Here is a 27,203-nt window from a genome sequence, read left to right as displayed (position 1 = left end):
CGTAAGGTCATTACCATGCAGTGTGTACAGATATATATAGGGTGGCCACTGGCTTCACCCTAGAAAGCCGGACTGACCCAAACCACACCCACAACACACCAAACCACACCCACAACGCCCCAAACCACACCCACAATGATCAAAACCACGCCTCCAAATGGCATGAAGCCACGCCCCCATATCAGTGAAGCCACGCCCCCACCATCGGCTGGAAAAACACAGGGGAGAGGAGTGGGAAGAACTTTGTGATTGGAAGGTGAGCGGGGCAGCCGGGGGGGCTTCTCTCCCCCTCAGTCAGCCACAGGGAGTCATTTCTGCGGCTCTAGTGAATGACTGGGGGTGAGAGAAGCCTCGGTCAGTTGCTGCAGCTTACGCTCAGACAGCACAATGCTGCTGTCTGAGACGTGAGCCACTGAAAAGGAGGACATCCCTGCGTCCGTCCAGGCACTGCGCCGGACGGAGGACAGGGAGCCTGAAAACCGGACTGTCCGGCCTAAAACCGGACGTCTGGCCACCCTAGATATATAGTATATCCAGCATTGTACTGATATCTGAGGTACGAGGTATAATAGATGCACTATGTACAGATATAAGGGATTATCTATACCTCGTACCTCACATATCAGTACATTACTGTGTATACAGTATCTATCATACCTCATATATCAGTACAATGCTGGATATACCATATATCTATACACACTCCATCTATTATACCTCATACCTCACATATCAGTACACTGTTGTGTATACTATATATCTGTACACATTGCCTCTATTATACCTCATACCTTACATATCAGTATACTGCTGTGTATTCTATATATCTGAACACACTGCATCTATTATACTTTTATAATACATGCAGTATATACAGATATATAGTATACACAGCAGTGTACTGATATTTAAGCTACGAGGTATAATAGAGGCAATGTGTACAGATATATAGTATACACAACAGTGTACTGATATGTGAGGTATGAGGTATTAATTACACCTCGTTTCTCACATGAGTACACTGCTTTGTATACTATATACCTGTACACAGTACATGTATTATACCTCATATGTCACATATCAGTACACTGCTGTATATACCATATATATGTACAAACTGCATCTATTATACCTTGTACCTGATGTAGCAGTACTCTGTGTGTATACTATGTGTCAGGTGCGAGGTATAAAAATTGCAGTGTCTACAGATATATGTAGACAGGTACATGAGGTATTGGGAGTTGAAATTAAGGTTACGGTCAGTTTTAGGATTAGGATTAGTATTTGGACTAGTATTAAGGTTTGGCGTGGCATCAGCATTAGGGTCAGTATTAACATTAGGGCCAGTATTAGAGTTAGGGGTCAGTGTTAGAGTTAGGCATAGCAATAGAGTTATGGGGGGGGGGGGTATTACGGTTAGGCATAGTTCTTAAAATGGGGCCAATATTAGAATTAGGGTCTGTATTACAGTTAGGGGCCAGTATTGGGGTTAGAGTCAGAATTAGGATACATTCACATGACCGTATTTCCATTCATTTCAATGGGGCTGCAAAAGATGCAGACAGCATCCGTTGTTTCATTACGAGTCCTTGCAAAAAAATATAGAGCATATTTTATTCTTGTCCGCAATGGCAGACAAAAATAGCCATTTCTATCATAGAACTGGCCATGTGTTTCACAAAATGTGGAACGCACACGGCCAGTATCTGTCATATCAATGTATCCTAAGGGTTAAGTGTCAGTATTAGAGTTAGGGGCTAGTATTGGATAGTATTAGCATTGGGGGCCAGTATTAGAGTCACCTGACCCGACGCGATCCCATTATGCAGACCCGGCCTCTTCTGGCGAGTCTGCTCCTGAGGAATGTCACAGGTAGCGTCAATGCGCTGCGGGAATAGTAGGGTATGGAACCAGTGGTTGCCTTGTTCCACCAGTGCTACTGCAACCTGAATTGTATCTGCATCTGGTGAACACAGATACAATTGAGTTCAGGGGCCGTAGCGGTCCTGAACATCTACCTGCCTGGGAGGCATGTGGCCCCCGGCCTAGCCCGCCCCTGCATATGCAGGGTTACATGAGAAATACCATAGAAATTGTAGAGCGCCTGTGATGTATTGGAGAAGAAATAAAAGATTTCCATGTTGCCGCTCTGTTACTCATCGGTCTTCCAGAAAGATATGACACGCTTGTGACCGCACTAGATGCACGTCCAGATAAGGAGCTCACTCTGGAGTATGTTAATGTTAAAGGAAAGCTTGTAGATGAGTTCAAGAGAATAACAGTCACAGAGCAGAATCTGCATCAAAGACACAGGATCTAGTCACAAGCAAAGCCCATTTAAAGGAGACATGTTAGTGTTTTGTGTGTAGGAAAACAGGTGATCTGAAAGCTGACTGCAGAGCTTGGAAAGCTAGAGTGAATCAGCTAAAAAAACTGAGTGATCAACATGGCAAATGATAGAAACTTCTTCTCTAACCTTAACCAAAGTAAGACAGAGAAAGTGATCCTAGCTAATGGTCAGTATATGACTTCGGAAGGAGTAGGAGATGGCTACATTCATTGTCAGGATTCCAGTAAAGGATGTGCTGTATGTCCCCCATCTTGAAACCAATTTATTGTCTGTGAATAAAATCACGGGACAGGGCAATGAAGTCAGATTTAGGGTTGAGCGAACCTGAACTGTAATTTGTCACAGTGAAATACAAGCTTGAAATACTGCAATGAAATTTTGGGTTTAAAAAAACACCCATTTTTCGCAAGACCCTACATCTGGGGCCTTTGCTGCATTTGTCACAGTGAAATACAAGCTTTAAATACAATTATATATTGGGTTTAAAAAAAAAACAATTTTGGGCAAGACCCTACATTTGGAGACTTTGCTGGATTCGTCACAGTTAAATACAACCAGTCAATACTGCAGTTACATTGTTGGTTGACAATTTAACATATTTTGGGACCCTGAAGTAATTGTATAAAATTCGCCTGTCACACTATTGTGTGACCTAAAGAAATGTTTCCTCTTTATGACACCGACACTGCCTTACACTCAGTGAACTTAATTGTTGACTATTGGCGTTACATTGTTGCCTGACATAAACCATTTGTTAGTTTGGTGTGTCAACGCAAAGAATGAGGAGAGCATCAAATAAGGGACGTGGCCCCGGTCGCGGTGCTGCTGGTGGAGCTCCTGTTGCAGGGAGAGGACGTGGTCGATCTGTGCGAGCTACACACACAAGTGAAACATCTTCCTCAGGTGCAAGTAGGCGACAGAACCTTCAGCGTTATTTGGTAGGGCCGAATGTGGCTCTACAAATGGTGAGGCCAGAACAAGTACAGGCAATAGTAGATTGGGTGGCTGACAGTGCCTCCAGTTCCTTCTCTTTGTCTCCCACCCAGTCTCCTGCTGAAAGATCAGATTTGGCACCTGCAGCCCATGGCCATCAGTCCTTTACCTCACCCCCTTGCAAATCAGCCAAGCAGTCTGAGCCCCAAGTCATGGAGCAGTCTCTTCTGCTTTTTGATGACTCTGCTAGCAGGGTTTCCAAGGGCCATCCACATAACCCTGCCCCAGAAGTGGAAGAGATTGAGTGCACCGATGCCCAACCACTTATGTTTCAGGATGAGTACATGGGAGGACCATCGCAGCACGTCTCGGATGATGACGAAACACAGGTGCCACTGCTGTGGCTTTCTGCAGTGTGCAGAATGACAAGGAGGGCAGGGGTGAAGACTGGGTGGAAGATGATGTGGAGGGCGATGAGGTCCTCGACCCCACATGGAATCAAGGTCATGCGAGTGACCTGTGTAGTTCAGAGGAAGAGGCACAGAGCCACCAGCACAGCAGAAGAGGAAAGGGAGCAGGGTGCAAAAACAGATCGGCTGTCTCCTAGACAGTACGCCTGCTACTGCCCACCGCACCAAGGGACCAAGCACACCAAAGCCAGCTCCAAGGAGTTCCCTGGCGTGGCAGTTCTTCAGACAACGTTCTGACGACAAGACACGAGTGGTTTGCACGCTGTGCAATCAGAGCCTGAAGTGAGGCATAAATGTTCTCAACCTGAGCACAACCAACCTGCATGACCAGGCATCTAAGTGCAAAGCACGAGCTGCAGTGGAGTAGACACCTCAAAAACAAAGAAAGGTTTCTGGCTCCTCCTGCTTCCTCTTCTGCTGCAGTCTCGGCCTCTTCATCCACCTCTGGAGTGACAGTGGCACCTGCCACCCCGCAAACAGAGGATCAGCCAGCAACGCCACCACCTGGGTCACAAAGCATCTCCACAATGTCCCATGAAACCGTTCAACTCTCTATCTGCCAAACACTGCTTCCTCATCCTCTACCGCCTCCTCATCCGGTCAGCTTAACACCTTCACTACCAACTTCAGCACAGCCAGGGGTAAACGACAGCAGGCAGTTTTAAAACTTATCTGTTTGGGGGACAAACCCCACACCGCGCAGGAGATGTGGACGGGCATGGAAAAACAGACCGATGAGTGGTTGGTGCCAGTGAGCCTCAAGCCCGGCCTGGTGGTGTGCGATAATGGGCGAAATCTCGTAGCAGCTCTGGGACTAGCCGGTTTGACTCCACCTTGCACATGCTGGCCAGACTGTGCGAGCAGCAGCAGGCGATAGTAGAGTTTCAGCTGCAGCACGCACGGGTGAGTCGCTCTGTGGAACAGCACCACTTCACCACCAATGAGTGGGCCTCCATGCAAGACCTGTGTGCCTTGTTTCACTGTTTCGAGTACTCCACCAACATGGCCACTGCCGATAACGCCGTTCTCAGCGTTACTATCCCACTTTTATGCTTCCTTGAAAAAACGCTTTGGGCGATGATGGAAGAGGATGTGGTACAGGAGGAGGAGGAGGAAGAGGGATCATTTCATAGGGTTTCAGGCCAGTCATTCACAAGTGGCTCCGAGGGTGGGTTCCTGCACCCACAAACGCCAGGTACACAATTGTCCAGCCAGGGCACAGTTTTGGAGGATGACGAGTTAGAGGATGAGGAGGAGGAGATGGAGGAGGAGAAACCATGTTCACAGCAGAGTGGCACCCAAACCAGCTCATGGTCATCACTGGTGCATGGCTGGGGGGATACAGAGGACACAGATGATACACCTCCCACAGAGGACAGCTTGTTGTTGCCTCTGGGCACTCTGGCACACATGAACGATTACATGCTGAAGTGTCTCCGCAACTACCGCCGAGTAGGCCACATTCTAACTTGTGCTGTTTACTGGGTGGCCACGCTGCTGGATCCCCGTTACAAGGACAATTTACCGTCCTTAATTTAGTCACTGGAGCGTGATCGTAAGATGCGCGAGTACAAGCGCACGCTAGCATTCCCACCTGACAGCGGGGGCACAGTGGAAGCGCAAGGCGAAGGCAGAGGAGGAGGAAGAGGTCGCCAAAGCAGCTGGGGCACCGCCAGCACCTCAGCATGGCCGAAATGTGGAAAAGCTTGTCAGCACGCCACAACAACCAGCACCACCAGCTAATATGGAACGTCTTAGCAGGAGGCAGCATTTCAGCAACATGGTGGAGCAGTAAGTATGCACACGCCTACACGTACTGAATGATGGGTCTGCCCCCTTTAACTTCTGGGTCTCTAAATTGGGCACATGGCCTGTGCTTGCCCTTTACGCCTTGGAGGTTCTGGCCTGCCCTGCAGCCAGTGTATTGTCTGAATGTGTGTTTAGCACGGCAGAGGGCGTTATCACAGACAAGCGCAGCCGCCTGTTCACAGCCAATGTGGACAAGCTCACATTCATTAAAATGAACCAGGCAGGGATCCCACAGGACTTGTCCGTACCTTGTGCAGAATAGACATGTATACTGGCCTTACCTAGCAATTGTTATACTACAGCGCAATTTTTTTTTTGTATTTTTTTTTTTGTATTTTTTTTTTGTATTTTTGACATTTCCCACTCTTTTGGGGTGTACCCTAATTTAAACCAAAAAAATAAAAATAAAACCAAAAACCAGTGTTGGCTACCTCGTCCTCCTCCACCTCCGCTTCAACCTACACAGCTACGTCCACCGCCTCCTCAACCTCCTACTCCATATGGACCTCCACCTCATAGATCAAGATTTATTTATTTTTTTTAACGTATTTTATTTTAAGTCATTTCACTAATTTGTCTGTTACATTGTCGGGTGAAATTCACCAATTTTTGGCTGTGATATACCCCTGCTCTACCTAGTAGACAGGTAAATAAATTTCACTAATTTGTCTGTTATATTGTTGGGTGAAATTCACCAATTTTTGGCTGTGATATACCCCTGCTCTACCTAGTAGACAGGTAAATAAATGTCACTAATTTGTCTGTTACATTGTCGGGTGAAATTCACCAATTTTTGGTTGTGATATACCCCTGCTCTACCTAGTAGACAGGTAAATAAATTTCACTAATTTGTCTGGTACATTGTCGGGTGAAATTCACCAATTTTTGGCTGTGATATACCCCTGCTCTACCTAGTAGACAGGTAAATAAATTTCACTAATTTGTCTGGTACATTGTCAGGTGAAATTCACAAATTTTTGGCTGTGATATACCCCTGCTCTACCTAGTAGACAGGTAAATAAATTAGAATAATTTGTCTGTTACATTGTCGGGTGAAATTCACTAATTTTTGGGTGTGAGATACCCCTGCTCTACCTAGTAGACAGGTAAATACATTGCACTAATTTGTCTGTTACATTTTTGGGTGAAATTCACCAATTATTGGCTGAGATATACCCCTGCTCTACCTAGTAGACAGGTAAATAAATTTCACTAATTTGTCTGTTACATTGTCGGGTGAAGTTCACCAATTTTTGGCTGTGATATACCCCTGCTCTACCTAGTAGACAGATAAATTAATTTCACTAATTTGTTTGTTATATTGTCGGGTAAAATTCACCAATTTTTGGCTGTGATTTACCCCTGCTCTACCTAGTTGACAGGTAAATAAATTTGAATAGTTTGTCTGTTACATTGTCGGGTGAAATTCACCAATTTGTGGGTTTGATATACCCCTGCTCTACCTAGTAGACAGGTAAATACATTGCACTAATTTGTCTGTTACATTGTTGGGTGAAATTCACCAATTTTTGGCTGAGATATACCCCTGTTCTACCTAGTAGACAGGTAAATAAATTTCACTAATTTGTCTGTTACATTGTCGGGTGAAGTTCACCAATTTTTGGCTGTGATATACCCCTGCTCTACCTAGTAGACAGGTAAATAAATTTCACTAATTTGTCTGTTACATTGTTGGGTGAAATTCACAAATTTTTGGCTGTGATATACCCCTGCTCTACCTAGTGGACAAGGAAATAAATTTCACTAATTCGTCTGTTACATTGTTGGGTGAAAAATGCTCATCTTTTGTGCTAGAAAGTACATTTGCGGCCTACACTGCATTTAGGACAGTACGAATCAGGTGAGGCCAGAACAAGTACAGACTATAGTAGATTGGGGGTCTGACAGTGCCTACAGTTCCTTCGCATTGTCTCCCACCCAGTCCCCTGCTGAAAGATCACAGTTGGCACCTACAGCCCATGGCCATCTGTCTTTCAACTCACCCCCTTGCAAATCAGGCAAGCAGTCTGAGCCCCAAGTCATGCAGCAGTCTCTTATGCTTTTTGATGACTCTGCTGGCCGGGTTTCCGTGGGCCATCCACATAGCCCTGCACCAGAAGTGGAAGAGATTGAGTGCACTGATGCCCAACCACTTATGTTTCAGGATGAGGACATGGAAGACCACTGCAGCACGTCTCTGAGGATGACAAAAAAAAGGTGCCAACTGCTGCGGCTTTCTGCAGACCGACAAGGAGGGCAGGGGTAAAGAGTGGGTGGAAGATGATGTGGAGGATGATGAGGTACTAGACCCCACATGGAATCAAGGTCATGCAAGTGACCTGTCTAGTTCGGAGGAAGAGGCGGTGGTCGCACAGATGCACCAGCACAGCAGAAGAGGGAGCAGGGTGCAAAAGCGTCTGTTACATTCTTGGGTGACATTTTAAAATGTTTGCAGTGAATAAACCCCTGCTCTGCATAGGTGACAGGGACATAAATGTAAAAAAATCGTCTGTTACATTGTCAGGTGACATTTTACCAATTTTGCCGTATACAAACCCCTGCTCTGCATAGGTGACAGGGACCTAATTTTTGTAAAATCATCTGTTTAATTGGTGGGTATAATGAACACAGTTTTGCCTTGAATAAACTCCTGCTCTGCATAGTTGACAGGGACCGAAATTTTTAAAAATCGTCTGTTCCATTGGTGGGTGACATTAACCCATTTTTGAGAAAACGAGAGTAGGGGACGGCTCACCTCTGATTTTAGGATGGCACGGTGCTCCAAACAGATGTTGTACCCAATCACCAGAAAACAATAGTAATAAAAATAGAATGGGCACTCATATACCTGGTACACTAGGTAGGCAATGCGACTCAAACAATGTAATAATAATATATTAATTTATTGATAGCGATTGTGTATATCAATATACAATTAATACCCTAATAGTTATACCCTCTAAATAAACCTAAATGGTTAAAATACACATAAAACTAATTGATAAAATGAGCATAAATCTATCCACTGTTGTAGCTAATGGAAAGTCGGTCCAGCGTTAATAGAAGGCACACACTAGTAGATCTTCCGTTATCTACAGCAGTGGCTGACAGCAAATGTGACTTCAGTGAAAATATAAAATGTGAATTATATAAATAAATAAATGAAAATTCAAGAGTGAAATTACGTGGTATAGCACAGTGACTTGAAATGTCCAATAGATAAAATGTGACAATCTACTGGATCAGCATAATATAGTGCAAATGGTTAATAAAATAGTGAATATATAAATATATAAGTGTATAAATAACTCTAAGAAATCGATACAATCGCTGTCTCCCACTGGTAGTTCTATTCCTAAAATAGTCCTTCTTAATATTAGAACGTGTGACCTGGATTACGGCTTCATCCACATATTTGTCCGCAGGTAAGCTCAGTTTGAGCTGATAGGTTGTATAATTGAACAGCCGCAACAAACACGGCAAAATGCTTGCACAGTAGTATTGAAGTGTCCAATGATGTTGCAATGCAATCAAACAATAGTGCCAATGTAGCAAACAGTGTATCAGAATAGTTAAGCAGCAATGAACATATGTCCAGCAATATTAGGCCGATTCACATATATCGGAGCTGATAGCTCTTACTTACATATACTCCCACCGTGGCGTCCCACGTGGTGTAAGTTTCAAGCAAACTTGCCTTTCTGTAGCGCAGCTGAGCTGTCTGTTACGATGCTGTATCCTCCCGACTGTGAACTGGAATGCTGGCTGTGTCACGCTGCAGGTGCACGACAGGTTTCTTTCGGATATTTCACCTGTTTGGGTCAGTACTAATGCTGAAATCTTTAACCCATCAGTCTCTGTATTGTATCCGAGGAGACCCGCAGTTCAATAGTCCTTAGAACCGCAATTTTTGGGCTCCTTTAGAAATCCTTTAGAAAGCGCTTTCTCAATCCAGTATAGTATAGAGTTGTTGCCGGTATATTGTCAGATCCAATTATTCCTCACCAGACGCGTTTCAAAGGCTACCTGCCTTCTTCCTCAGTGGCTAATTTGGAACTGACTATGCCGGCTTTTTATCCTCCATAAGGCTCTTGATTAAACCTGAAATGGACCTGAAGGATCTGGGTTTCACAAGTACAATTGTTTTATATTGCGGTAATGTTGCGGTATGTTTGCGGTTTTTCTATATACCCATGCGTTTTTCTATATTATATATTCCTAGGTCCACCAGAATCCTTATGCATATAAGATTTTTGTTATACCTGGTAAAAATCCAAACTTATATCGATAATATCATCCTATCTCATGGATTGTTAAAAACACATTATTCTTACTAAAATGCTATATATAGAGAAAAGCTTATAAACCTTTATTATATTAAAAAACATATTAAATAGTAGAGAGCTTCTATATTAGGACTAAAAAATATATATATTTTATATAAAAAATCTAAAAATATAAATATAAAAATAAAATTAAAAATATTATTTTGGTATTATATGCATATATAAATATTCATAAATACACAGCAGACTGTATCTAATGGGGCTCATCCCCTCAATGGTTCGGGCAGAGTGTATATTCATATTCATTAATACACAGCAGACTGTATCTAATGGGGCTCATCCCCTCAATGGTTCGGGCAGAGTGTATAGGGTATAGAATATTTTTAATTTTATTTTTATATTTATATTTTTAGATTTTTTATATAAAATATATATATTTTTTAGTCCTAATATAGAAGCTCTCTACTATTTAATATGTTTTTTAATATAATAAAGGTTTATAAGCTTTTCTCTATATATAGCATTTTAGTAAGAATAATGTGTTTTTAACAATCCATGAGATAGGATGATATTATCGATATAAGTTTGGATTTTTACCAGGTATAACAAAAATCTTATATGCATAAGGATTCTGGTGGACCTAGGAATATATAATATAGAAAAACGCATGGGTATATAGAAAAACCGCAAACATACCGCAACATTACCGCAATATAAAACAATTGTACTTGTGAAACCCAGATCCTTCAGGTCCATTTCAGGTTTAATCAAGAGCCTTATGGAGGATAAAAAGCCGGCATAGTCAGTTCCAAATTAGCCACTGAGGAAGAAGGCAGGTAGCCTTTGAAACGCGTCTGGTAAGGAATAATTGGATCTGACAATATACCGGCAACAACTCTATACTATACTGGATTGAGAAAGCGCTTTCTAAAGGATTTCTAAAGGAGCCCAAAAATTGCGGTTCTAAGGACTATTGAACTGCGGGTCTCCTCGGATACAATACAGAGACTGATGGGTTAAAGATTTCAGCATTAGTACTGACCCAAACAGGTGAAATATCCAAAAGAAACCGGACGTGCACCTGCAGCGTGACACAGCCAGCATTCCAGTTCACAGTCGGGAGGATACAGCATCGTAGCAGACAGCTCAGCTGCGCTACAGAAAGGCAAGTTTGCTTGAAACTTACACCACGTGGGACGCCACAGTGGGAGTATATGTAAGTAAGAGCTATCAGCTCCGATATATGTGAATCGGCCTAATATTGCTGGACATATGTTCATTGCTGCTTAACTATTCTGATACACTGTTTGCTACATTGGCACTATTGTTTGATTGCATTGCAACATCATTGGACACTTCAATACTACTGTGCAAGCATCTTGCCGTGTTTGTTGCGGCTGTTCAATTATACAACCTATCAGCTCAAACTGAGCTTACCTGCGGACAAATATGTGGATGAAGCCGTAATCCAGGTCACACGTTCTAATATTAAGAAGGACTATTTTAGGAATAGAACTTCCAGTGGGAGACAGCGATTGTATCGATTTCTTAGAGTTATTTATACACTTATATATTTATATATTCACTATTTTATTAACCATTTGCACTATATTATGCTGATCCAGTAGATTGTCACATTTTATCTATTGGACATTTCAAGTCACTGTGCTATACCACGTAATTTCACTCTTGAATTTTCATTTATTTATTTATATAATTCACATTTTATATTTTCACTGAAGTCACATTTGCTGTCAGCCACTGCTGTAGATAACGGCAGATCTACTAGTGTGTGCCTTCTATTAACGCTGGACCGACTTTCCATTAGCTACAACAGTGGATAGATTTATGCTCATTTTATCAATTAGTTTTATGTGTATTTTAACCATTTAGGTTTATTTAGAGGGTATAACTATTAGGGTATTAATTGTATATTGATATACACAATCGCTATCAATAAATTAATATATTATTATTACATTGTTTGAGTCGCATTGCCTACCTAGTGTACCAGGTATGTGAGTGCCCATTCTATTTTTATTTTTTATTAACCCATTTTTGCCAATGAAAAACCCCTGCTCTGCATAGGTGACAGGGACTTAAATTTCACCTCCTTTCATTCGATCCTTTCACTTTAACAACTTGTCCCACATTTCCGCTCGATCACATTTCAGTCATTGACCTCCCTTGGATGTGGTATCCCTTTCTCGCGCTCCCTCTCCGGCGTGGAACCCTGATTCGCTGCTAACCGTGATCAACATTGTAGGCGCAGAGAAGAACATCGAAAGTTGATAGAGAAGATATCCAATTGGACCGTGGACATCACGGGGACGTGCGATCAGGCATACGTTATTTAGAGTCAACAAAGCCGCAGCAGGGCCTCTCCTGTCTAACGTTTCCAAATCCAAAATACCCCAGTGACATTCTGTATAATTTTTTATTAATCATTCCAATAACAGGGCATCTTAAGAGTCCTGTATTGTTATTTATCGTCACTACCTCCCCGAGTCGGGAGTGGGTAATTGCCGCGCACCCCCTCCTTTACTTGGAAGCTTCGGCTTCAATACTTTGTCCCACATTTCCGCTCGATCACATTTTATTTCATACATTTACCTCCCTTGGATGTGGTATCCCTTTCTCACGCTCCCTCTCCGGCGTGGAACCCTGATTCGCCGCTAACCATGATCAACATGGTAGGCGCAGAAAAGAACATTGAAAGTTGATAGAGAAGATATACAATTGGATCGTCGACATCACTGGGACGTGCGACAAGGTGGAGCAGTATGTGTGCACACGCCTACACGTACTGACTGAACGGTCTGCCCCCTTCAACTTCTGGGTCTCCAAATTGGGCACATGGCCTGAGCTTGCCCTTTACACCTTGGAGGTGCTGGCCTGCCCTGCAGCTAGTGTATTGTCTGAACGTTTGTTTAGCACGGCTGGAGGGGGTTATCACAGTCTATATTTCCCAAAGTTTTGGGGTCTACCCAAATTTGAACAAAAAAATAAATAAAATAAAAAAACAAAAACCAATGTTGGCTACCTCTTCCTCCTTCCCTGCTGCTTCCACCTACACCGCCACATCCACCGCCTCCTCAACCTCCTACTCCATATGGACCTCGTCCTTCTAGATCAAGATTATTATTTTTAATTTTTATGTATTTTATGTTATTTTAAGTCATTTCCCTATCCACATTTGTTTGCAGAGCACTTGTCATGCTCTTAACCACATTTTGCGGCCATTTGCAGCCCTCTTGCCCTTTCCATGACTTTTCTAGAGCCATTTTAGTGCTCAAAAAGTCGGGTCCCCATTGCCTTCAATGGGGTTCGGGTTCGGGGTCAAGTTCGGGCCCCGAACTCGAACTTTTTTGTGAAGTTCGGCCGAACCCGTCGAACCCGAACATCCAGGTGTCCACTCAACTATAGTCAGATTTAAGAATGACTGCTGCATCATCTCAAAACAAGGGTACACATGTGTGGAAGAAAAAATTACAGATGAACTGTAGCAACTAAAATGCAAAGAAAGTGTGTGTACTGCCAAACAAGAACAGCACAAGGATTGTGTTCACGTATATGGCACAGACGTTTTGCACATAGAGACCCAGAAGCAATAAGAAAGCTAATTCAAGACCAGCTTGCTGAAGGTGTTAAAATAGACCAATGCAATAAGATGATGAAATGTACAAGCTGCCTTAAAGGAAAAATGTCCAGAAAACATTTCATAAAAATAGTGCCACAAGATCAGAGCAGCCACAGATGTTTGTGGTCCAATGAGTACACTCACCTCTGGAAAGAAAAGATATTTTCTCACTTTTGTTGATGATTATTCAAGGTATACTGTTGTTTATTCACTTCACAGCAAAAATGAAGTTCCAGAGAAACTTAAAGAATATCTCTCTGAAGTAAGTTACAAAAGCCAAAAAGTCTACGTGCAGACAATGGAACTGAATACACAAGTGAGAAGACACAAACCATTTTAAAGAGAAATGGAATCTTATTCCAGACTACTGTACCATACAATCCTGAACAAAATGGCGAGAAAAAAATCAAACTCTCTTTGAAAGCAGAAGAAGTATGCTGTTTGACACAAATCTACAACATATTGGGCTAAAGCAATCATGATGACAGCTTACTATATTCAAAATAGACTACCAAGTAGAGTTTCTTAGAAAACGTCATATGAACAATGGAACAACAAAAAGCCAAAACTACACCACATAAGAATATTCGGAATAAGGCATTTGTATATGTTCCCAAAAAACGTACCTAATGGGAATCCCATGCCAAGGAGGATATTCTGGTAGGCTGTAATGATTCTCGAAAGGGCTACAGAATCCTTCACCTAGAGACCAAGAAGATAACAATAAGTAGAGATGTAGTGATTGGTGAGAGTCATGTGTCATTCGAGGTTCATCATGACATCACACCAATAGTTCCTCCTAAACAAGAACTTCAGTCACAATCCAAAGGCAATCAGAAAGAACATACAAAAATCTGGTTAAAGTCTTCAACTGAAGACACAACAGAAGTACCAGATCAACCTCAAGACAAAAGATCAACTAGATCAAACAAAGTCCTCCTGGCTCAATAGTTATCTTACATGGTTAAGATACTTATGGAGTCAGAGCCACAGTCATGGGAAGCAATGCAACGATTACCTAGACAGACAGAAATGAATTAAAGCTGCTTATGAGCAAATGGAATCCCTTTATCAACTTCAAACATGGAAACTCACCACAAGGCAAGAAAGCAATGAAATGTAATTGGGTTTTTAAGACCAAGTGTGATTCTGAAGGTAAAGCTCACAGAGTTAAAGCAAGATTAGTTGCAAAGGGATATTTAAAAAAAAATAGGGTGAAGATTACGAAGACACGTTTTCTTCAGTTGCCAAGCAGACCACATTCAGGACTCTAGTGGCTGTAGCTGCTGTACACAAAATGACCGTTAGACATTTAGACATCAAAACCACCTTTCTGACATTGAAGAAGACTTGTATATGACTCAACCTGAAGGTTATATCATCAAGGGTAAGGAGAATCTTGTTTGTAAATTACAAAAATCCCTATATGGCCTCAAACAATCAGCAAGGGCATAAAATACCAAAATAAACAAAGTTCTATTGGAATAAGGATTTAAAAGAGGTCAAGATCCATATTTATACACAAGATGTGTGGATGGAAAATGGATGTACATTCTCCTATATGTGCATGATGTGATTATAGCTCATCAAGATGAAAAGAGATCACAAAAATGACTAAAATTCTCAATCAACATTTTAAAACAAAGGATCTTGGAAATAGAACATATTATCTAAGAATTCAGATCCAGAGAGAAGAATATGGAAGTCAGGGTGCTAAAATCACTGCAATTCTGAAACAGTTTGGAAGGTCAGATGCTAAAGGTGTTTCTACTCTAATGGATCCATCCTACTTGAAATTAGAAGGAGAAGATGATCTGTTACAGACAAGCACTGGGGGCACTATTGTAGGTAGCCAACATGACTCGCCCAGATATCACACTAACAGTGGGAATTGTCTGCACGCAAGCAAACCACATCAAAGAGACTGGGACACTGATAAGAGAGTTCGTAGATATCCGAAAGCAACTCTACAAGTTTGAAAACCTCAAGCCAGCTTTGAGACTAACAGGATAAGTAGTTGTTGAGTGGGGATGTTGGAATAATGCTCATTATTCTGTGTGTTGCAACAACTACATTATGTGATTGCCTGTTTCCAGACACAGGGTTATGTTGTTAATACTATACTGTTAAAAAAAAAAGGGGTGGAGACTTGCTGCACATGTACAGAGAGAGAGAGAGAGAGAGAGAGAAGAAAGCCAGAAGCATATGTGCTGAGATTCTGATCTTACTGAAAGTTATTTATATGTGGGTGCTGGTATTTCTGAATAAAACCCTGTTCGTGCTATGCCTAATGGAGACCTATTTAATCCACAGCCAGCATGTTGATTATACAGTATTTAGACAAAGATGTGTCTTTGCTGGCATTCTCCACTACTATTGTGATTTTATTGTATTTTTTTTTTTTTTTCATTTTTAAAGTGTCATTTATAGGTAAATTGGCACTGACAAGATCACTAGTAAATGTTAAAATCAATATTAATAGTATTTTATGTACAATGATCCACTTGGGGCCATATAAAAGCTATTGATGTGTTCACGTATCCGTCATAATGTGATTTGTGGATTCATTATTGCTCATCTTGTTAATCAGGCAGAAATTGATGTCTCCACTTACTTGAAAGCTATAAGTATACTAGCTCTTCCTCTATGGCCTTAACAGGGAAAAGAGAAGGAAGAGATCTCATATGGCAAAGAGGGTTTGCATAGAAAGACTTTTCCATTATAACTGCAAATCGTTAAAATATATCATTATTATTATTATTTTATAAACATGGGATTAAGCAATGATCATTTCAAATTTATCACTATTTAGTATAAGAGAATCACCACATAAATTAGGTATATATTGAAGCAAAGATTAGTAAGGATGCAGTGCAGAAAGCTGTGCTATAAGGCCTCTTTCACACGGGTGTCACGTTTTGGCTCCGGATGCGTCTTGGGTGCATTGCGGCAAACCCGCGCGGGTAGGTACACAATTGCAGCCAGTTTTGCCTGCGATTGCGTTCCGTTGTTCAGTTTTTATTGCGCGGGTGCAATGTGTTTTGCACGTGCGTGATAAAAAACTGAATGTGGTACCCAGACCCGAACTTCTTCACTGAAGTTCAGGTTTGGGTTCAAGGTTGTGTAGATGTAATTATTTTCCCTTATAACATGATTATAAGGGAAAATAATAGCATTCTTAATACAGAATCCTTAGTAAATTAGGGCTGGAGGGGTTAAAAAAAATAATACATTATTTAACTCACCTTAATCCACTTGTTCGCGCAGCCCGGCTTCTCTTCTGTCTTCTTTCTTCTGGACCTGGGTAAAGGACCTGTGGTGACGTCAATGCGCTTATCACATGGTTCATCACATGATCCATTACCATGGTGATGGATCATGTGACGGACCATGTGATGAGCGCAGTGACGTCACCACAGCTCATTTTCCTCCTGCACAGCAAAGAAGAAGAAAGAAGAGAAGCCGGGCTGCGCGAACAAGTGGATTAAGGTGAGTAAAAAAAAATTATATTTTTTTTAACCCCTCCAGTAAGCATTCTGTATTAAGAATGCTACTATTTTCCCTTATAACCATGTTATAAGAGAAAATAATATAATGATTGGGTCCCCATCCCGATCATCTCCTCGCAACCATGCGTGAAAATCGCACCGCATCCGCACTTTCTTGCGGATGCTTGCGATTTTCACACAGCCCCATTCATTTCTATGGGTCCTGCATTGCGTGAAAAATGCACAAAGTAGAGCATGCTGCAATTTTCACGCAACGCACAAGTGATGCGTGAAAATCACCGCTCATGTGCACAGCCCCATAGAAGTGAATGGGTCCGGATTCAGTGCGGGTGCAATGCGAAAGAGGCCTAAGGGTATATGCACACAATGCGTATTACACTCATACTGAATATCTGCAGCGTAATACAGTACCTGCAGGTACCATGTGCAGATTTGGTACAGAAATGCGGCCTCACAAATATCCATTCGGAAAATCTGCATAGTATACATTGTAATGTGCATACACCCTCAGAAGATCTATGATTCAGCACCAAATTTAAATGGGTCATTAAATTTGACTTTTTAACCTCTCCGCCTGTTTTGGGCCTTAATGACTAAGCGATTTTTTCATCGTCGTATTGCAAGAGCTATAATTTTTTTATTTTTCCGTTGACGTAGTCGTTTGTTTTTGAAGGAGATTGTTTTTAAAGTTGTAGTTTTTAAAGGTGCCATTTTGGGGTACACATAACTTACTGATTAACTTTTATCAACTCTTTCTGGGAGAGGCATGCGAAAAACAGCAATACTGCCACTGAGTTTTTACATTATAAATTTTGCGACTTTCATTTTTCGGCATAAATAAAATAACTTTATTTTCTGGGTCAGTAAGATTATAGCGATGACAAATGCATATATATATTTTTTTACGTTTTACTACTTTTGTACAATCAAAACCCTTTTTTTAAAAAGAAGAAAATGTTTTGGCATCTCCCCATCCCAAGACCCATAACTTTTTTATTTTTCTAGCTACGTAGCTGTGTGATGGCTTGAGTTTTGCGAGATGACTTGTAGTTTTGGGCTACATAACATTTTTCTATTGTTTTTAATTCTATTTTTTGATGTCGAATAAGCAAAAAGCAATAATTCAGCAAATTTTTCTTTACGGCGTTCACCATACGGGATAAATTACACGATAATTATGTAGTGCGGGTTGTTAAAGATGTGCCGATACCAAATATGTGAAGGAGATTTTATTTTTGCTAATATTTCTATGATAAAGTGTTTTTTTTCCAATGGAAAAAGGTGTATTTTTTTTACTGTGATTTTTTTTATTTAATACATTTTTTTGACTTTTTTAACCAATCAATAGCCCCATAAGGGAACTATAATAAGCGATCTTTTGATCACTTCTAAAATACATTAAAGTGTTCATTCAGAGCAATGTATTCCACAGCCAGCGCTGTACTGATATTCACCAGCAGGTTGCGCAGTTTGTTAGGACCAGCTGGAGGCAGGCCGCAGCATGAGTGCACTGACATCGGTGCCAATGAGAGATAGAAGAAGTTCGCTCCACCCCCCCGCTCTCTGGAGTGTTGCTCCACCCCCCGCTCTCTTCTGTATGTGTTTAGCTTATTCCATCGAAAAAAAGGCAGCGGACAATAATAGGACATGTGGTATATTTTTTGCAGGGCCTCGGAACGGTGTGCACAGTGTGCTCTCCGCATCTTTTGCGGCCCCATTGAAATTAATGGGTCTGCACCCGCTCAACAAAATTGTGGAATGGATGCGGACCTGTACACATTGCTGTCTGAATGAGCCCTATTTCAGATAACAGTAATGCAACCACATTTTAGTGTTCAATTTATGCCCACTGTTCTGTCTTCATACACGTTCACACAGTGTGCAGTCTGACATTCAGCATAAACCATTCCTATCTTCCAAATAAGAGGACTGTTCTTTGTAGTCTAACTTGTTTATTGGTCAACAGGTTGTACTCTCTGCGCTGTGAGCGTGAGTTAGAGATTGGACAAGTGTGCAGTAAAACTACAAGAATACAAATAACATGTATAAGTATAACGTATAGAATAGAATGTACTGTAACATTTTCATAACACTGCAGCACATGGTAAAATGGCTGCCTAACATAGTACTACATGTCTAGCTAACAGTAGTAACAACTTCCTTGAGTAACAATTACAACTAGCTGAACAGCTCTGCATAACACAAAATCCCTGAAACAAAGGTATATCTTTCACCAGATATGTTTATACAAGGATTGTGGAGTTTAAGAAGGAGATATGCAAAAGGACAGCTCTGCTGATGTGTCCTGGAGACTGGAGGCTTCTTTTTACCAGGATGCTTTGCACTCCCACAATGCTTTGCACCACCCACAATGCAGTAGTCTTTGTAACAAGAAAAACAAAGTGTAATACAATTAACACTGCTAGATGGTGCTATAACCACACTAATCACTACAGAAATACCAAAACTCTGGCAGATGTGATCTGTAATGATTTTACCTAACCCTGCTGGGCAGAACACTCGCCGTCTGGCATCAACAGACACCACTACAAAATTCTCCTTTCTTAGCAACCCATTTTGGTCAATGGTGGGATAAAACTTTTTCAAAGCGCTATCCTGGGAGACTGTTTGGCCTTTGTTGAGGTAGTCTATTTTTTTTAGCATGACATTAGTTCAAATTATTATATTCTTGGACCTTTCCAGATTTGGAGCGGTAAAGGCATGTTTGCAGTGATGCCAACCTTCACAGGGCTTCTGGCTCACAGGTAATGTGGATTTGTAAGACTGAGCTGTATGAACTAGACAGGCTATAGTATGAACGAGTGACTTCCAGGTGGATAACCTGTCGAAACAATGAGATTTGAGTTGGTGGTCCAAAATCACCATATGTAGAACAGATAATTCAGGTCGGATTCTTTATCGCCATCTGGGTTTACCAATCCAATCGTGTTGGATCCGATACTGCAAGACGTCAAATGGTACAGGAATGCAGGACCCGTAAACCATGTTGTGTCCTTAAGGTGGCTTGGTGCAACGGATCTGGTCGTGTGGTCCGCAGGATTTTGCTGTGTAGGCACGTAGTGGATCTCCTGATCCTTAGCACCCGATTGCTGACATGCTGACATAGACGTAAAGCGTCTGGTTTTGTTGCAAATATATCCTAGGACTACCTTGCTGTCCGTGTAAAACTCAACTTCTTCAATTTCCAGGTTAATTCCTGTTGTTAGGAGTTCAGCCAACTCCACTGCAAGCACAGCAGCGCAGAGCTCCAGTCTGGGAATCGTGTGTTTGCGGAGTGGCGCCAGTTTGGTCCGGCTCATGACAAATCCTATATGGCATTGTTCTTTGATGTCAATGGTTTTTAGGTATGCTACGGCTGAAATCGCCTTGACTGAAGCATCACAGAAGATATACAGTCTTTGCATCTTGACTTCAGTTGATGGCACGGAAGCATAGGGTCGTGCCACGTGAAGGCTAGTCAAAGCTTTCGAGAGACTTCCTCCAACCTGTCCACTACAGAGACATTTGATTGGGATGAACCGCTTCCCACAGAGAAAAAGGACCAGTGAAGTCTGTTAACATCATTTTGCCTTGAATAGTAACAGGCGCTACGAATCCCAGAGGATCATATAAGCTGTTTATGGTGGACAGAACTCCTCTACTTGTGAAGGGCTTTTCTTCCTTGCTGATTTGGAAGGTGAATGTGTCTGCCTTTAAATCCCAGATAGTGATGATTGAGCATGCTCGGTCGAGTACCGGTTCGGCTCGAGCATCGCTATGCTCGGCAGATCTGAGCGCTCTGCCGAGTACCACATGTGATCGAGCGCCATGCTCAAGTCTCTTCCCCGGAAGTTTGGCACCTTCTAAGCAGCCAATAAACATGCTGGTAAGTATTGCCATCACTGTAATGCCATTAGACATGTTTTCTACTGGCATTACAGTGATTGGCTGGCTGGAACACGTCATCGGGTGCTATATAGCACCTGGTCACGCGGGTTCGGCTCATTGTGAGTCAGGGAGAGCTGCTGTTAGGAAGGGACAGAGCGAGTGTAGAGCGAATTTGATATCAAACCTTTCAGACACCCAAAAGTCCTTTTAATCCCTTAAGGACTCGGCCCTATTTCACCTTACGGACTTGGCCATTTTTTGCAAATCTGACCAGTGTCACTTTAAGTGCTGATAACTTTAAAATGCTTTGACTTATCCAGGCCATTCTGAGACTGTTTTTTCGTCACATATTTTACTTCATGACACTGGTAAAATGAAGTCAAAAAAATTCTTTTTTATTTATAAAAAAATACTAAATTTACCAAACATTTGTAAAAAATTGCAAATTTCCAAGTTTCAATTTCTCTACTTCTATAATGCATAGTAATACCTCCAAAAATAGTTATTACTTTACATTCCCCATATGTCTACTTCATGTTTAGTTCATTTTGGGAATGATATTTTATTTTTTGGGGATGTTACAAGGCTTAGAAGTTTAGAAGCTAATCTTTAAATTTTTCAGAAATTTTCAAAAACCCAATTTTTAGGGACCAGTTCAGGTCTGAAGTCACTTTGCGAGGCTTACATAATAGAAACCACCCAAAAATGACCCCATTCTATAAACTACCCCCCTCAAGGTATTCAAAACTGATTTTATAAACTTTGTTAACCCTTTAGGTGTTCCACAAGAATTAATGGAAAATAGAGATACAATTTCAAAATTTCACATTTTTGGCAGATTTTCCATTTTAATAATTTTTTTCCGGTTACAAAGCAGGGGTTAACAGCCAAACCAAACTCAATATTTATGGCCCTGATTCTGTAGTTTACAGAAACACCCGATATGTGGTCGTAAACTACTATACGGGCACACGGCAGGGCGCAGAAGGAAAGGAATGCCATACGGTCTTTGGAAGGCAGATTTTGCTGGACTGTTTTTTTTGACACCATGTCCCATTTGAAGCCCCCCTGGTGCACCCCTAGAGTAGAAACTCCATAAAAGTGACCCCATCTAAGGAACTACACCCCTCAAGGTATTAAAAACTGATTTTACAAACGTCGTTAACCCTTTAGGTGTTCCACAAGAATTAATGGAAAATAAAGATACAATTTCAAAATTTCACTTTTTTGGCAGATTTTCAATTTTTGCCGAGTGCTTCATTTTTTTCGGGATGAGATGACGGTTTGATTTGCACCATTTTGGGGTGCATATGACTTTTTGATCGCTTGCTATTTCACTTTTTGTGATGTAAAGTGACAAAAAATGGTTTATTTAGCACAGTTTTTATTTTTTATTTTTTACAGTGTTCATCTGAGGGGTTAGGTCACGTGATATTTTTATAGAGCCGGTCGATACGAACGCGGCGATACCAAATATGTATACTTTTTTTATTTATGTAAGTTTTACGCAATAACAGCTTTTTTAAAACAAAAAAAATGATGTTTTAGTGTCTCCATATTCTGAGCCATAGTTTTTTTTTTTTTGGGCAATTGTCTCAGGTAGGGGCTCATTTTTTGCGGGATGAGGTGACGGTTAGATTGGCACTATTTTGGTGGGCAAACGCCTTTTTGATCGCTTGCTGTTGTACTTTTTGTGATTAAGGTGACAATTTTTTTATTTAGCACAGTTTTTATTTTTTATTTTTTACGGTGTTCATCTGAGGGGTTAGGTCATGTGATATGTTTATAGAGCCGGACGATACGGACGCCACAATCTACTTTTAAACTTAGGACGTACCGGTACATCCTGAGTCCTTAAGGGGCTAAGGACTATTGTTAGAGGTGGCAGCTAAATTTATTTTGGGGGAATTATGTTTTTGTGTCAGGGCGACCGTTAGTGACATTCATTTTCTGCATTCTACAAACGCTGCTTGCTGTGAAAAGTGAGAAGCAAATCAGCACTGATATCTAGGCCGTGTGTGACGCCTATATTTAATCCAAATTGCAGTTACAGTCAGTTTCTGTATTATACAAACTCTGCTTGCTGTGACCAGTGAGAAGCAAATCAGCACTGATATCTAGGCCGTGTGTGACGCCTGTATTTAAACCAAATTGCAGTTACAGTCTGTTTCTGTATTATACAAACTCTGCTTGCTGTGACCAGTGAGAAGCAAATCAGCACTGATATCTAGGCCGTGTGTGACGCCTATATTTAATCCAAATTGCAGTTACAGTCAGTTTCTGTATTAAACAAACTCTGCTTGCTGTGACCAGTGAGAAGCAAATCTACACTTATTTCTAAACAGTGTGTGAGGCCTATATTTAATCCAAATAGCAGTTACAGTCAGTTTCTGTATTGTTCAAACTCTGCTTGCTGTGACCAGTGAGAAGCAAATATACACTTATTTCTAGACAGTGTGTGAGACCTATATTTAATCCAATTAGCAGTTACAGTCAGTTTCTGTATTGTTCAAACTCTGCTTGCTGTGACCAGTGAGAAGCAAATATACACTGTTTTCTAGACAGTGTTTGAGGCCGATATTTAATCCAAATAGCAGTTACAGTCAGTTTCTGTATTGTTCAAACTCTGCTTGCCGTGACCAGTGAGAAGCAAATATACACTTTTTTCTAGACAGTGTTTGAGGCCTATATTTAATCTAAATAGCAGTTACAATCAGTTTCTGTATTGTTCAAACTCTGCATGCTGTGACCAGTGAGAAGCAAATATACACTGTTTTCTAGACAGTGTTTGAGGCCTATATTTAATCCAAATAGCAGTTACAGTCAGTTTCTGTATTGTTCAAACTCTGCTTGCTGTGACCAGTGAGAAGCAAATCTACACTTATTTCTAGACAGTGTGTGAGGCCTATATTTAATCCAAATAGCGTTTACAGTCAGTTTCTGTATTGTTCAAACTCTGCTTGCTTGACCAGTGAGAAGCAAATCTACACTTATTTCTAGACAGTGTGTGAAGGCCTATATTTAATCCAAATAGTAGTTACAGTCAGTTTCTGTATTGTTCAAACTCCGCTTGCTGTGACCAGTGAAAAGCAAATATACACTTATTTCTAGACAGTGTGTGAGGCCTATATTTAATCCAAATATCAGTGACATCCAGTGTTAATATGAAGAAGGCGAGTATTAAGGGACGGGGAAGTGGACGTGATTCTGATGGTTCACGCAGAGGCCGTGGCTCAGGGCGCGTTGCAACTGTGCCTGCTGCCAGAGCACAAGGAAAACAGTCATCCACGATACCTAGCTTCATGTCCCAGTTTGCAGGGCGTCGCAAGACAACACTCTTGAAATCAGACCAGTGCGACCAGGTGGTCGGTTGGATTGCAGCAGATAATGCTTCCACTGGGTTAAGCACCACCCTGTCTTCCACCAAGTCCAGTCTCAGTAGTTAACAGTCTGGTCAACAACACAATCCTCACCCTGATCATCCTTCCTCCCACCATGTAGAGTCTGGCCAAACAAGCGATCCGGTACTCGGATGTTCCGAGGAGCTATTTTCACCCCCATCACTTAATTTGGCCCTCTCCCCAAGCACTCTTGAAGAGGGACATGAGATCTTGTGCCCTGATTCTCAACCTCTAGAGCCTTCACACTCACAAGATGATGTGTTTAAGGAGGTGGATGAGACACAGTTGCCATCAAGTCAACCTCAATTACTGTCTGCAGAGGTTGATCAAGAGGATATTATACCGTTGTCAATCACTGAAGTTGTGTTGGGGTCAGCAAATGGGGAGGATGATTGGAGTGGGGAAGTTCAAGAGGACTTGGTGGACGATGAGGTCACTGACCCAACATGGGACGGCGGAAACGCGAGCAAGGACAGCAGTCCCGAGGGGGAGCGATCTGCAGCACCGCAACAGGCTGGAAGAGGCAGTGGGGTGGCAACAGGGAGAAGGCAGGCCACGCAAAACAGGCCCGCAAGTGTTACACGGAGCACCCCCTTGGGGAAATCTACCTTTCCAAGGGGTAGGTGTTCCGCGGTATGGTGCTTTTTTGTGGAAAGTGCAGACGACAAAAGAATAGTAGTTTGCAACCTGTGCCACATCAAAATGAGCCGAGGTGTGAACAGTAGCAACCTCACCAGCATGATCCGCCACATGGCAGCCAAGCACCGCAGTAAGTGGGAGGAACGCCTGGGTCCACAATCTGTGTCTGCGGGTTACACCACTACCTCCTCTTCCCCTATGTTGGGTGACGACGAATCGCCTGTCGAAGGCGCAGGCCCGGATGCCTCCCGCGCTGCACCTGTACCGTCGCAAGCACCATCAGTGACTACATCCACTTTCCTGTCCCAGCGCAGCGTCCAAATGTCTTTACCCCAGGCATTTGAATGCAAGCGCAAATAACCAGCCACCCACCCACAGGCCATGGCACTACCCGCCCAACTTTCCAAGTTACTGGCGGTTGAAATGTTGTAATTTAGGCTTGTGGACACCGAGGCCGTCCCGCCTTACACCAGCATGGGTCTGCTAACATCACTCGTGCCCTGCCCAACGCAGTTACTGCTAAGGTCCACCTAACGACTGACACATGGACAAGTGCTTGTGGCCAGGAACGCTACATTTCCCTGACGGCACACTGGGTGAACGTAGAGGAGGCTGGAAGCGACTTGTACCCTGGGATGGCACAGGTGCTACCGACGCCCAGGATTGCGGGCCCTACTTCCATCAGGGTTACCGCCAGCACCTATGTGGCTCCTCCTCCTCCGTCTCCTCCTCCACTTCCACCTCCGAATTCTCCGCGTGCAGCACCAGTCAGCCATCAGCTGGTAGCTGGAAGCAGTGTAGCACTGCTGTGGGGATGCGTCAACAGGCCGTGCTGAAGATGATATGCTTAGGGGATAAACAGCACACCGCCGCAGAGCTGTGGCAGGGGATAAGAGACCAGACTGAGCTGTGGCTCTTGCCACTCAACCTGCAACCAGGCATGGTTGTGTGTGATAATGGGCGTAACTTGGTGGCGGCTTTGGAGCTCGGCAAGCTCACACACATCCCATGCCTAGCCCACGTCTTAGTGGTTCAGCGGTTTCTGAAAACCTACCCCAATTTGCCCGAGCTACTGGCCAGAAATGGGGGAAGAAGACATGACCCTGGGTGATAGCCAGAACACCCTCAGTTTGACTTTTCAGCACGTATTGGAGGAGGAGGAGGAGCAGAGGACGGTTGCCTCCGCTACACAGGGTGGTAGCCATGGAACTTTAATTCCATCTGTTCAGCGTGGGTGGACAGAAGAGGAAGAAGAGGATGAGAAGATGGACAGTCATCCTCCTGATGACGACAGCGAAGTCTTGCCGACTACTGGTACTCTGGCACACATGGCTAACTTCATGTTAGGCTGCCTTTCCCGTGACCCCCGTGTTATATGCATTTTAGATTACAGGGATTACTGGGTGTTCACCCTTTTGGACCCCCGCTACAAAGAGAACTTCTCATCTCTCATTCCTCCGGTGGAGAGGACAAGCTAAATTGTGCTATACCAGAAGTTCCTTGTTGACAGATTGCTGCAAAAATTTCCATCTGACAGTGCTGGCAGCAGAGTCCGTACTTCCTTGGGCAACCGAGGTGGGGAGACAAGGGGAACACACAGCACTTCCAGCAAAGGCAGGGCAACACTCTCCAAGGCCTGGGACAGTTTTCTGACACCCCGCCAGCACCCTCAACATGATGTCACAAGGAAGTTTTGGAAGATGGTAAAGGAGTACATAGCAGACCGTGTCAGCGTCCTCAGTGATCCCTCAGTGCCTTACAACTACTGGGTGTCCAAGCTGGACATGTGGCACGAACTGGCGCTCTACGCCTTGGAGGTGCTGGCCTGCCCTGCCGCCAGAGTTTTGTCTGAGCGGGTATTTAGTGCTGCTGGTGGCATTATAACAGATAAGCGTATCCGGCTGTCAACTGAAAATGCTGACAGGTTGACTCTTATAAAAATTAACAAGGCCTGGATTGCCCCTGACTTCTTCACTCCACCAGAGGAAAGCCACGACTGAACATAAAGGCACTTTAAATGTGTTGTTTAGAATGTACTGAATACTGTGTATTCCCATGCACCCCTTCCGCCACAAAAAAGGGTATATGGTTGAATCTTCCTTTTCTCATCCTTCTCCTCCTCGTCCATCACGTATATGCCTTCTCATATAATTTTTCGGATAGTCAGCTCACCAGCAGGCCCTCACCCATAATGTTTTAGATGGTCATCTCACCAGCAGGCCCTCGCCCATAATGTTTTAGATGGTCAGCTCACCAGCAGGCCCTCACCCATAATGTT

Source organism: Bufo bufo, chromosome 1 (genome assembly GCF_905171765.1).
Source record: "Bufo bufo chromosome 1, aBufBuf1.1, whole genome shotgun sequence".
Lineage (NCBI taxonomy): Eukaryota > Metazoa > Chordata > Amphibia > Anura > Bufonidae > Bufo > Bufo bufo.
Note: the sequence above shows the minus strand (reverse complement) of the source record.